This window comes from Protopterus annectens, chromosome 12.part0 (assembly GCF_019279795.1).
Source record: "Protopterus annectens isolate FY-2018-M chromosome 12.part0, PAN1.0, whole genome shotgun sequence".
In the NCBI taxonomy this organism is placed as follows: domain Eukaryota; kingdom Metazoa; phylum Chordata; order Ceratodontiformes; family Protopteridae; genus Protopterus; species Protopterus annectens.
The window spans coordinates 1,475,167,551-1,475,181,908 of record NC_056746.1 but is presented as its reverse complement, the minus strand read 5'-3'; positions in this window follow the sequence as shown (position 1 = coordinate 1,475,181,908).

Genomic DNA, 14,358 nt, shown 5'->3' with positions numbered 1-14,358 from the left:
TGGCAGTCATGTTTACGTAGCTAGTCTTGGAGTATGTGATGAGGGACCCTGTGGCCCCACCATGGTTGACCAGTGAGCCACCCCACACATGGGAATGTACACCACTGTGCAACAGCCTACACCTGTTGTTGTACATCATATGTCCGTGGAACATGACCACCAGAGTGGCGTCTGTTATCTGGTGTGTACGATCATGGCTCTGTGTGGAATAGCATGATCCATGCAGTTGTGTACATGCTAATTAAGTACACTGGGGTATGTGTCAGCATTTGTATGTGCATTGTCCATCTGCACGGGTGTCATGATGTTAACAACCACTGTCAGCAGATGTCTGTAGTAGGTTTTGTAGTACATATGTACTGTGTATGCTGTGATGGGTGTGTTGCCAGGATGTGGCTAACAAGGTAGATTAGCATATGTTTGGAATCCACCAATGAGGGGATAACCCCAGGTGTGTAACACCAGTCACATGGTGGTAGTGTTCATGCCAAGGGTAATGTAGGTCTTGGAGGTGGTGTGTATGGGTTGATCCAGCAGAGCGGAGGGTATGACTCATGGATGTGTCAGTACATGAGTGGCTATCCCAGTGAAGTGTGGGGTAGTGTCAGTCATACATCAGTAGTAGCTGAGGCCCACTGTCCACTATACCACCATAGAAGGTATGTTACCAGTGGGGTATGATGTTGACTCTGTCGCTTGTTACAATGTGTATAGCGGTCCCGGACACAGTTAGTTGCACGTGGAGCACCTCTGATGCATTGTGCTAAGCAACTTGCCAGGATGCGTGCAAAACATAGTGGGATATGGGAACCCCTCAGCTGTGGGTGTGCCAGTCCAGGTATGTGCCTGAAAGGTATGGTCTGTCTATAACCTGTCAATGCAGGTGTGCTCTAAAGAGCCTAGAGGCAGGTCCCAGTCACTGCAGAGATGTTTGAGTGGTGCATTATAAGGTGTGCCTTGCCTGCGTGCATCACAGAGGAAGATGCAAGCAATGTGTCACATGACCCCATGTCGCGCATGCCAGTTACCACCCTGCCGGTGACAGTTATTGGAAACTGTGCAAGACAGGCAGTATAGAAGCAGCAAGAGCCTTACATGTGAGCTGTACTCCCAGGGCCGACAGGTGCAAGTCATCTGTGCCACAGCATTGTGTTTGACCAGGACAGTCATAGCAGACAGATACCACATGCCTGTGGAATGATAATAGGAGCAAAGTCAACTGTTAAAGTGACACAGTCGGTCATTGTACAGTGGTATCATGTCCAGATGAATGCAAAATGCTCCCCAGGGCTAAGCCCACACCCTCAGGGCTATAAGACCGGTGAGCTATTGCATGTCCCTGCACACGTAGTCTGTGAAGTGCCATCACAGGGCAGTCACACTAACATGGCGAATGACAGACATATCGTACCTGGTGAGGTGTGGCATGGGTGCATAGGTTATGTTGCAGAAGCAGTTACCCGACAGCAAGATGTAAGCGACTAACTCCTTGTGTAGCCTGCTGTGTGAAACTGCAGTGTGACACCCACAGAGTCAGCTATGACTGGTGTGTTGTGAATGTTATAACTCACTATTGGCTGTATGTGGTGGGCACACATGAGTCTGTGGTCTATAAGCTGGTGATGTTGTCTTCCATGATGGGGGCTACCTCTGGTGCCTACAGTGAGTATGGAGACGTACTGCACAGGTTGTCCTCGTAGATGTGGCCAGTGGTGTAGATCATGTGAGACTATGTGATGGGTGGGGTGTGTTGCGAATGTTACACATCCCCAAATGACTGTCAGATGCAGTCAGGGTTGGCGACAGCATTACCCCCAGCCATAGCTGTCAGCCTCCTGTCCCCAAAATGAGGAACATTAGCCCTCATACCGTGTGACAAATGGGCAAAACGTGGAATACTTACAACTGGCTTACTAACAGCGTCAACTAGGAAGGGCATATGATGGCTAAAATAGGCTGGTCTTACATATAAAACAGCTATTCCAATGAATTAATATGATTCTCATCTATTTAGCCATGGCTAGCAGCTAAACTATGTACAACAATGAATGTGTGACAGACCCTTCCAATGTGGAACCTTGAGGAACATGCACCTTTTAGAACCCCAAATGAGGTACGTTCCCGTAATGAGGTACACTTGAGAGCTATGGGTCCAGCACGGCTGCAGACGTGCATCCCCCACAGGCTGTAGTGCTGTATGTTGGTAGGTGAGCATTGAATGTGTACATGAGACAATTGCTCTATTGCCACATGTACAACATATCCCTCATATAGACAGGCAGTAGCACTGGTACGGGACAGTTGGACATGCCTGTATATACAACCATGTCCCACAGGATATGTGCGTTACGTGTGTACAACAGCTGTCGTACCTTAAGCAAGCTGGGAAGTGTAGGACAGCCAGTGTACCTGTGGGAAATGGTGTGGAATGGGCACCATAGTAATCAGTAGCTCATGACATGCTCACATGTTCTGAACAAGTGACTAGCATGACCATGCAATACAGATAGGGTGTTGGATAATATCATCCCATAAGTGGTGATGACAGTCATTTACAGGCACTATAACCCTGCTGAGTATGGTGTGCATGTCCATGAACCATTAGAACTGTAGATGTTAGCAGTACAGATGTACAAGATAGCACGGATATTTGATTACAAATACCTTTGCATGTCACAGGAGTGTTCCACCAGTGGCCTGTTGACAGACTCACAACTACAAAAGGTGCAAGAGTGACATGTGCACAGCACATCAGTGCCAGATACAGTAGAACAGGGTTAATGTGTTGTACCCCACCCTCACTGTAGCCCCTACCACACAGACAAATGTTAGGCATCTGTGTATGTAAGGCTGTGAATGGCTGTGAATGGCCATGACCTATCAGTTTAGCTGTGTCAGTGTTGTGAACAACATACAGAATGGGCTGTGTGGGTGAGGTGTGTGACATATGTGCACAGTCTGATGGATGATACCAGCAGTGTCACCGCTAGGTGAACATCCCTGTACCCATAAACTACTACCTAGGCTGTGGTCAACATTATGGACACTGTGTAAGGGATGGTGCTGTGCAGTTCACCCCACTACATGGTGACCTCTCCAGGCCCCTTAGGTAGTCATATTAGGTACCCATGTCATGTCAGGGTGCCATCCATGAGCACGGAGATCACTGGCCAGGCATATACAGCACTGTGGTGACCAATATTGGATCACATACCACCTGTAAGGGGTAATGGCTATGCATGGATGTGCGATACCAGCCTTCACAATCCACACCTCCACTATGCAGCATACTGTCTACCTTGCAAAATGACATTTGCTACACCATGATGATGGACATGCTACATGTCCATATCCTGATCTATATGACATATGTCATGGACAGCCACCGTCCTAATACTAGGATCGCCACAGGCTGGACAGATACCTGTGCCACATATGTGACATACTCCTGCCATACCATGCAACCCTGTCCATCAAAGCTGCAGATGTCATCCCAGTCATACATGGTGTGATGGCCGCATGGTAGATGTACTATCAACTGACTGGATCAGTAATGTGGCACTGATGCAGCTTGCGGTGGCACAATGGCCATCTGTAACAGCGTGGAAACTGTGCCCGCACATGCTATGGTTGATGACCATCCCTGCGAATGTCGTCTGACTATCCATTGTCCCATGTCTATCACATGTGTAATACAGGCGATCTGTGTCAGGATGTTGAACAGTTGTACAGTGCTGTGTAGATGTATATGGCAAAACACATGCATGTACAGGTGTCCATGCGTATGTGTGCATTGTCACTGCTCAAGTCCATTATGGCTGTGTTTGTGTTGATATGTGACATATACACAGCATCCAGGTCAACAGTAGTACCGTGGACACATCGAGGCATGTGCAGATAGGTAAGAACAGAAGTGCAGGCAAATAGACATGCCCACAGCAAGACAGCATTTACATGGAGTATGAACACTGTAATGAGGTGACACACATATATGGTGATGATATCCAATGCATAATGGGTGTGACATGTGTGACACAAACACGTCAGTCATGTCAGTGTCATGATGCTTTGCAAAGATAATTGTGCAGATGCAGTAGATGTCAAAGAAATGTATGTGCAGCAGTATCTCTGTACATCTCTGAAACTGTGACCTGTCACCATCATTATGTTTTACAGATAATGCCCCGTACACACCTCCCAGCATACACCCGCCAGGAGGATGATGTCCTCATCCCACAGCTCCATGGCAATTATGACTTGTTGTTCAGCCATGTGCCACAGCATGCCCAGCAGCGGGATGACCTGTGGCAGGATCTACGCAGGAGGGTGAATGATGTGGGTGGCCATAACCGCACCTACCAGCAGGTGCGCAGACACTGCACGGACCTGATATGACATGCAAAACAGCGTTCCACTGCAATCGCCAGGGAACAAGGTGAAACAGGTGGTGGGCCATCAACCCAGCCCCCACTCACACACACCGAGGAGCTACTGGCCAAACTGGGGACACCCAGGGAACAGTATCCAGAAACACTAGCTGCCATCGTGGAGGTGGGTGTCTCCCAACCAATGAGCCTGGAGTTGCCTGGTAAGTCAGTAATGCACATATGGCTAATATATCCCATGTAGTTGCATGTGTCACTGTACATTATGTAAAGTAACAACATATGCCAGGTATGTAGACACACATGCTGCATACTACAGTATGCTACGTTGTGTATGCACACATGTGCATACTATATGCTATTACACAGGTGAATGTGTTCACATGCACAGTGCAACCTGTGGCTGTCATACAGTCATGGATAATGTTCATACTGGTGTGTCACCCCTATACAGGTACCTCTGGCATGCCGCACAGACATGGGTCCATTGCAAGTGAGACTGTCATCAGTATCAGGCATGTTACAGTGTAGATCTATTTGCCATGTGGCCAGTTAACACTTGCACACCTCATGTTTGTTCCAGTCGCGATATGCAGGTAGCACCACCATGCATTCAAACACACCACCCATGTGCAATATATACAAACGTAATGATACACAGACTTGAAACCACAGTACTTGTCAATGCGACATGTGTGGTCAGCTGTGCATTCAACGGTGGGGGTGTTCTACAATGGAGACATATGTAGTATGCATTGGAACAACATGTGTGGTAGGCACACAGTACCACACAGTGAGCTGTGATATGGGCAGCCCACAAGTGTCACCATTGTGTCATATGCCCCTGCATTGGGTACACACATTGTGATGTGCCACCTGACATGTCCCAGACATGTAGTGTTCTGTCTGCAATATTGTCACACTATCGCATGACCTATACCCCACATACCAAACATACAACCCATTGCCTGCACAGCCCTGTGGATTGTGACATATCTGACATGTATGGGTGTATGTCATATGGGACCACACAGACATGTGGAGAAGATGCCCATCTCACACAATTGGCCAACACATGTGCACACATGGCCATGGCGGATGGCCAGAGACATGTAGCCACACAGTACTTGGGGTGTGTATACACCCTGTTGCACATTGTCCACACATGGTCCAATTATAGTCTTAGTTGACCGATTATACAGTTGATGTGGTACACTGGACAACCTAAAAGCCTGTGCACAGTTACTGGAGGTGTCACTGAAGTCTACCATATATGATCTGTCGAACATCACGATTGTGTTGCAGTTATGGCTATGCAATGTGTACATATTATGCATTCTACAGCAACATACATGCCTCATGTTGCCATGCAATGGCACAGTGTCTGTACTTCACACTGTATAGCAATGTAGACGGCTCACACTACCCTCCCATGCTCATGCACATTTGCTAAACATGCAGTCTATCTGTAGGGCATACACACAACACTGCAATGTGAAGCCCATTATGATGCTGTACATGTGTCAGGACACCATTGTGTCATACATGTATGCATGTTAATGCACATGTCAGCAGATTACATGTCAAGGTCACGTCAGCCATGTGTACTGTTATCCTGTTCTGGGCCACATGGTGTATCACGGGGATGCATGCATACTACCATGATTGTGTGAACTGCATGGCTACTGATATGACACCTGCTTGCTGTAGTGTGCTCCCCAGGGAAGTATGCTTACTAACACTATTAATGCCTGAGCTGCATGCCCTCTGCTGTATCACAGGCATGCTGCATGCCATCTGACAAATCACATGCATGGTGTGTCTGTGTGTGTCTGTGTGTGTCTGTGTGTGTGTGTCTGTGTGTGTGTGTGTCTGTGTGTGTGTGTGTGTGTGTGTGTGTGTGTGTGTGTGTGTGTGTGTGTGTGTGTGTGTGTGTGTGTGTGTGTGTGTGTGTGTGTTTGTGTGTGTGTGTGTCTGTGTCTATTGTACTTTACAGTATTTCTTTGCATTCACAAGTGATGTAGGTGTGTTACCCTCCTGCGGTCCATCTGATGTTAGTGTCCCCACAGATACTAGCGGTGATGAACATATGCATGAGATACAGGCAGGGTTGTCAGGGGCTGAATCTGCCAATGGTTACCATCCCAGCTATGTCCCCCTCTTCCCCGCACACAGTTCTGCTTCCAACACATACCGCATCACCGGTGGCCATAGAGGAAGGACAGTCAGCGTCTGCTGGCGTGGAACAGGAACGTGTGGTGGCTACAGAAGGTGTGTCTACACACCATGGTGTCAGTGTAAGGACTGCAGATGTGCCACACAGGCATGTGGCCGGTGCTGCTCGTAGGAGGACCTCTGGCAGACATGCACCTGCAGGACAGAGTGCAGCAGCTGGTATCACCAGACACATGTTCCAGACTGTAATGGTGGCACAGGCACATGCTGAACAGCAGAACAGAGAAGGGCAGAGGCTGCAGAGGGCTGCTATCCATACCCTAAATGACAACATCCAGGCATTGGCAAATGCTCAACAGCAGATTGCTAATGTTCTGGATAGGTAACTAGGTGAAATGGTCGGAATCCTTGACCGAGGCATGGCAATCTGCGAGCGGGAGCTGTCTGTGCTGGAACACCTGGTAGGAGTGAAGCGTAGGCCACTTGGACATAGGCCAGCAACACCACCTAGTGTAGGTCGACGTGAGCATGCCACCTCACATGGCCGCTCCCATAGTGCCGGTAGCAGTAGCAGTGCAGCTGGTGCTGCACTGTCAACACCAGGTCACAGCAGGCCACGTGGACGTGGCCCTGGACAGTCTCAGCAGGGACATGGTTCCAGCAGACATGTGTCATCAGACAGTAGCCACTCTGTACCTCCACCTGGTAGTGCCCATGCAACCCCAGGCAGGCACAGGTCACGTGGGCATGGATGGACACAGTGAACTGTACAACCTGCACTGTACAATCTGGGGCTGTCAATTATACCCCATGTAGGGATCACAAATGGCAGAACTGTGTACACACATACACGCACACAGCAAACACAATTGTAGGGCTCCACAGCATCCACATGCATTCTGCACAGACATGTCCAGTCAACTCACCGGCCCTTACACACACACATGATGTTATCCATTGGTGCAGCCTATGCCCCTGGCAAACATATCACCCTGTGCATATGATGAAGGCTGTGCCACATCCCTGTCATCCACACCATCAGTGCAGGGTTATGCACAAATATTCTGATGCACAGGGTGAACAGCATAGTGAGAGGTGTATGTAATACCTGTGTATGCATAGTGAGGGATGTGTATGTTGCAGTGGTTGTGTGTGAATACTGAGTTGTGTATTTGACATAGGTTGTGTACTGTCGACATGCACCAGTCATACCATGTAGTGCAGGTGCAGCATGCATTGTGATGTGTTCACGGTATGTGTCTCGGTTACATCTGTAGCACCATGTTGGTTGTGATACCCTGGTTCCCTCCTATGGTGTACTTGCATGTGCCTACAGGTAGCAGTGTTTGCAGTCCCCCACGTGTAACTGTGGATTACAAACAGGCACGTCTGGCAATATCAGCATGCTACATGTACCCTCAACCTGACTGTTGGACACACCAACATGACACAGATGTCCGCACATATACTGCACCTGACGCATGTGGTCAGTGCCACAGTCTGCACTGGACAGAGACGTGACATACATAGCAGGACACATTACAGGTATGGTGACATGGTGCAGGGGTTGTAAACAGCGGCCTGGCCAATGATGATGTGAGGTGTCACATGGTAGCTGGAGGCCACACTGTGCAGCAGTAGGACCCTGTACCAGTACGGGAACATGGCCGCATTCACAGTGTGTACACCACTATAACGCACACCCCATAGTGCGCAGCTGGGGACCCTTGCCTGTGTGGTCATCACCCTCACAGTACTATGCACCCACACGATGTGTCACAGAGAAGGGACATGCACAGGTAGCCAGTATGGCTGGGACCTATGGCATCAACAGGGTTGTGCAATGCATCACCATTACGGGTTAGTCACCACGTGGGGCTAGTGATCATTTCCCACCGTATATTAGCATACACACTCACACCAAGCACCAGACATACATACAGACACACACACACTGTGGTGACCACACATGTGTATACGGACAGCCAATGTGTGTAATGCACCTCACCGCAACGTCATGCTTCCAACATTGACGTATGTACAGATCTCTACAATGGTGTACAGGGATGTGTAGCAACTGGGACATATTCCCCGCAATATGTGGCATCCCTGGTCACACATTCGGACACACATGGCAGTGCTGGGAATGATACACCTGCCATATGATGACACATTTGATCGACATGCAGCGGCATTGATTGCATTATGTGTACCAGCACTATATCTGGCAAATGTGCTGCTATATGCACATGGGAGGATGTAGGTGTTACAGGTGCCATGTGACATATAGTTGTTAACACCTGACCACTGTGTATGCATTATGTCAGCACCGTCACGTAACAGCGACATATCATACTGTTTGCACATGGCATGATAGGATGGTGTGTGACACAACTGTGAGCCACCCCCTGCACACATACATCTAGACAGGTGGTTCACCACATTATGTACACACATCCCTCCATATGTGCTGTTTGTATGTCACCATATACAGATGTCAATGATGGGTCTGCATTGCGTCTGCATGTCGTAGGTAGGTGCCACTATGTTACGGACATCGGCCACTACACATGCATGTTTGCTGCATGCACAGTACAGATGTCACATGGGTCTCCTGTTGCCATGTTTGTATGCATTGCTATTGTTGGACATGTATGTTGACATACATAACACATGGACTGCGGTATGATATCACGGGTGTCACAGGCGACCAGTACAAGGGTATGTGTCCCAGTCAACACTGCTCCCCCCTGTAGTGTGAGCATTCAACAGACATGGGCCCACCTTCAATTTGCATGTGTAGCATTGATTAGGCCAGTGTTATGCACAAGGTACATCAAAGGCTATGTATGTATGTGTTGTGTGTGCAGTCCATGCACACATCCACACAATCACATGTATGACATACCCAGATGTGTGTTCATTGGTGTACAGCAACAGTCAGGTGTCACAGCTGTGTAAGGGCCATGGTATGTCTTGAGCTGACCTGTTCATTTATACTGGTATCATTGCAATGCATAACACCTGTTGGATCCCTGTTGGTACGTGTGTACTTTGCACAGCTGGTGTACACCGCTGTACAGCCCAGTGGTCATGTGTCACATGGTGTTGTGGGACCGTAAGGCTGTGTAGTGCTGCACCAATGACATGGTGCTGACTTGAAAGCTACAGTGTACACTGCAGTGTGTACGTGTGTGACCTGACCTGTGACAGCTGTGATGGCAGCTGTGTGTGTATACAGGTCACTGCATGTGTGACTGCCCTGTACGTGAGGGCAGTTATACCTTACTGTGCCCTTCTGTGTGTACACTCCATCTGCATGCAAGATGGACCTATGCAACTGCTAAGTGTGTGAGCATGCCCAGTACACACAGTACATTCCACACTGCACTTTTCCATGAGTAGAGTCCGTGTGCATGCAAGATGGCCCTTTGAAAATGCTAAGTGTGTGAGCATGCCCAGTACGCCGTTGTGTAGATGGACACACAGTACATTCCACACAGCGCCCTTCCATGATTAGACTCCGTCTGCATGCAAGATGGCCCTTTGCAACTGCTGTGTGAGCATGCCCAGTACACCGTTGTGTAGATGGACACACAGTACATTCCACACTGCGCCCTTCCGCGATTAGACTCTGTGTGCATGCAAGATGGCCCTTTACAACTGCTAAGTGTGTGAGCATGCCCAGTATGCCATTGTGTAGATGGACACGCAGTACATTCCACACTGCGCCCTTCCATGATTAGACTCCGTGTGCATGCAAGATGGCCATTTGCAACTGCTAAGTGTGTCAGCATGCCCAGTACGCCGTTGTGTAGATGGACACACAGTACATTCCACACTGCACTCTTCCATGATTAGACTCCGTGTGCATGCAAGATGGCCCTTTGCAACTGCTAAGTGTGTGAGCATGCCCAGTATGCCATTGTGTAGATGGACACACAGTACATTCTACACTGCACCCTTCCATGATTAGACTCTGTGTGCATGCAAGATGGCCCTTTGCAACTGCTAAGTGTGTGAGCATGCCCAGTATGCCATTGTGTAGATGGACACAGTACATTCCAAACAGACATGTGATACTAAGCGTGTGGACATTGCCATTGACATCCTGTATAGCCATGGTGGTGATCCAGGCACCAGATGTCCACTTTCAATGTCACGATGGATGCCTACATTGAACACACTGGTTGCTCTCTCGAAGGGTGTACTGTCTGTGGTGCATCCTGTATCTATTTAGTGTTGTTGTGCTCCGTAGATATTTAGTTGGCCTGATGACAGCACTGCCGTGTTTGAGTACGTCTACCTTGGGACGGTAATATGCTTTCAGACCGCTCACTCTCTAAACATTCCCTATCGGCATCTTTGCCTTTGCGGATGATGTCACCCACCTAGAAGTATGCCTCTGGGAGTGCTGTGTTCAGTAATCTCGGTAGCGCGTTCTGTAAATGCGTAATGCTGTAGTGTGTTAGAGTAGGTAGGTATATGTTCAACTCCCGGCCCTTCCAAGTGTGTGTGTGTGTGTGTGTGTGTGTGTGTGTGTGTGTGTGTGTGTGTGTGTGTGTGTGTTTCCAGCTGCCTGGGGACACAGTAATGCTTTTAGATGCCTCAAAACACATACATTCCCTATCAGCGTCTTTGCCTTTGCGGATGATGTCACCCACCTAGAAGTATGCCTGTGGGAGTGCTGTGGTCAGTAATCTCCGTAGTGCATTCTGTAAATGCATAATGCTGTAGTGTGTTAGAATAGGTAGGTGTATGTTCAACTCCCGGCCCTTCCAAGTGTGTGTGTGTGTGTGTGTGTGTGTGTGTGTGTGTGTGTGTGTGTGTGTGTGTGCATGTGTTTCCAGCTGCCTGGGGACACAGTAATGCTTTTAGATGCCTCACAACACATGCATTCCCTATCGGCGTCTTTGCCTTTGCGGATGATGTCACCCACCTAGAAGTATGCCTCTGGGAGTGCTGTGTTCAGTAATCTCAGTAGCGCATTCTGTAAATGCATAATGCTGTAGTGTGTTAGAGTAGGTAGGTGTATATTCAACTCCCGGCCCTTCCAAGTGTGTGTGTGTGTGTTTCCAGCTGCCTGGGGACCCAGTAATGCTTTTAGATGCCTCATAACACATACATTCCCTATCGGCATCTTTGCCTTTGCAGATGATGTCACCCACCTAGACGTATGCCTCTGGGAGTGCTGTGTTCAGTAATCTTGGTAGCGCGTTCTGTAAATGCATAATGCTGTAGTGTGTTAGAGTAGGTAGGTGTATGTTCAACTCCCGGCCCTTCCAAGTGTGTGTGTGTGTGTGTTTCCAGCTGCCTGGGGACCCAGTAATGCTTTTAGATGCCTCACAACACATACATTCCCTATCGGCGTCTTTGCCTTTGCGGATGATGTCACCCACCTAGAAGTATGCCTCTGGGAGTGCTGTGTTCAGTAATCTCTGTAGTGCTTTCTGTAAATGCGTCATGCTGTAGTGTGATAGGGTAGTTAGGTGTAAGTTCGATTCCCAGGTCTGCCAGATGTGTGTGTGTGTGTGTGTGTGTGTGTGTGTGTGTGTGTGTGTGTGTGTGTGTGTGTGCATGCTCCCATCCATCTGGGGACTCAGGTTATGCTTTTAGACACTTTGCTACACAGATATATCCTGCTGATGTCTTTGTCTTTGCGGATGTTGACACGTGCCTAGTTGAATGCCTGTGTGTCTGCTGTGTTTAGTATTCTCGGTAGTGTGTTATGTATATGCGTCATGCTGTAATGTGATAGGGTAGTAATGTGTAGGTTCAATTACCAGCCCTGCCACACGTGTGTGTGTATGTCTGTATCTCTCTCTCTCTCTCTCTTTATATATATATATATATATATATATATATATATATATATATATATATATATATATATATATATATATATATATACACATATATATAATCTATTTTCTGCCCATAACTCTGCTCTAGCATGGACAGCTGACTGTTTCATGTATCGCATATTTGCATAGCTTTCACATACCAATGGGGTATGTTGCAAATCCCAACATTGTCCATGCAACGTCCGTGTTACGGGCGGTGTTACACGCCCTTACACGCATTTGCTGTATATCTTGGCAGACATCTATCCTTGCTGTACTCTCACTGTACTCATACATGCCGGAGGCTTCATGTATCATGGCCTAGTTTTGATGTGTGTATGTCTATTTGTGCTGTGTGCATGGCTTTGGGTATGTCCCACTATCATCATTTGTAAAGGTGACAGCCCTATAGGTTCTTCATGTAGACTGCTGTGTCATTTGACATGTCAGCACATACATGCGGACAGTACTGCACGTCCTACTGCAGCGCATTTCATACCTTCTGCATTATCTTGCAGTCGATATTGCTGTTTCCTCACACATGTATCTGTTTCTGTTCATACCACTCCACCTCCTAGAGCAAATTTCTGGACAAGGCCTTATCTGATAGTGGGACACATAGGGGCAGTATTGACATGTTGCTCTTACAAACATAGATAGTTGACACAATAATAGGTTTTGCATTACTATGGCTTTTCTGTCGGATTTGGTGTCTTAATCACATGTTTGTCATTATTTCATGTCTTCAGTTATCATGAAAGTGCCAGAATGTTACTGTTGTTACGTGGAACACACCAAACATATGAGGCAGAACTCTGCACATTCTGCGTACATCTGTACAGTTGCGGAGTATGTGTCTGATGCAAAATATCAACTTTCTGACACCAATACACACACTGTATGGTGGCATCACAGGCCACATGCCATTACATTTATATTGCAGGACACACACAGCCAGACAGTTGTATTCCTCACATAGGCCAACAGCTGCTTATCCACACTAATTGGTCTATCATGTACCGTATGTGTGCGCCAGTATTTGCGCTTTCCATCAGTGGCAGAGCTCACGTACGAGTATGGGGAACTGGACATTGTTACGGTGACACTGCATGACACCCTGAGGGACACATTACTTTTGTGTCTATTAACCTTCCACATTGACATTCACAGGGCATACGTTGTCATTCACATTTGTCGGAGTACATGCATATGACTTGTACATGTGTTCTCATTTGTCCTGATGTCTTTCTTCTCACCTGTCCTCCTAGTATCACTAGTTCTGTACATGTATTTTGGACAGGTTACCTTCATACCCCTAACCTGTACACATTATGGGTAAATGCCCTGACGTTTGACCTTTGCCCTTGTTACATTTGTCATAGTGATGTGCCTTTCTGGTAAATTGCTGGCAAGGCATTACGAACTGTGCGGTAGATAATAGTGACTGACATTTCCATTACATGATTAGTAACACTCATAACATCCATATTCATGGCTACGCCAGTATTCTCACAATGTTCTGACTTTGTCTGGGGTATATCTAATACAGTTCCTATTTGTATTTCATGTACTATGCCTTAGTGCAGCTGTGTTATTCTGACAGTTTGCCAGTTATGGGTACCATCTTGGTCGTACGCATGTCCATCCATGATAATCGCCTACATGACACTGATATAGGGCACTACATATTGCCAAAAAGGTTTACGCAATATCCAGTGGATGTTTTGCCCCATTATTGGGAATATAGGCATGTGCTATACCCACATCACTCCCATGGGGCAGCCCTACGAAATCTCTGCCAAACAACACCTAGGCCCATTTCTGCATACCCATGATTCCCATACCTGACAACCCTCTACAGTACCCACTACACATGTTTAATGTGTGTGGTACTGAAGTGTGAAGACACTTATATGCACTCCCCACTCTCCGGATATCAGTTCGTACATCATACA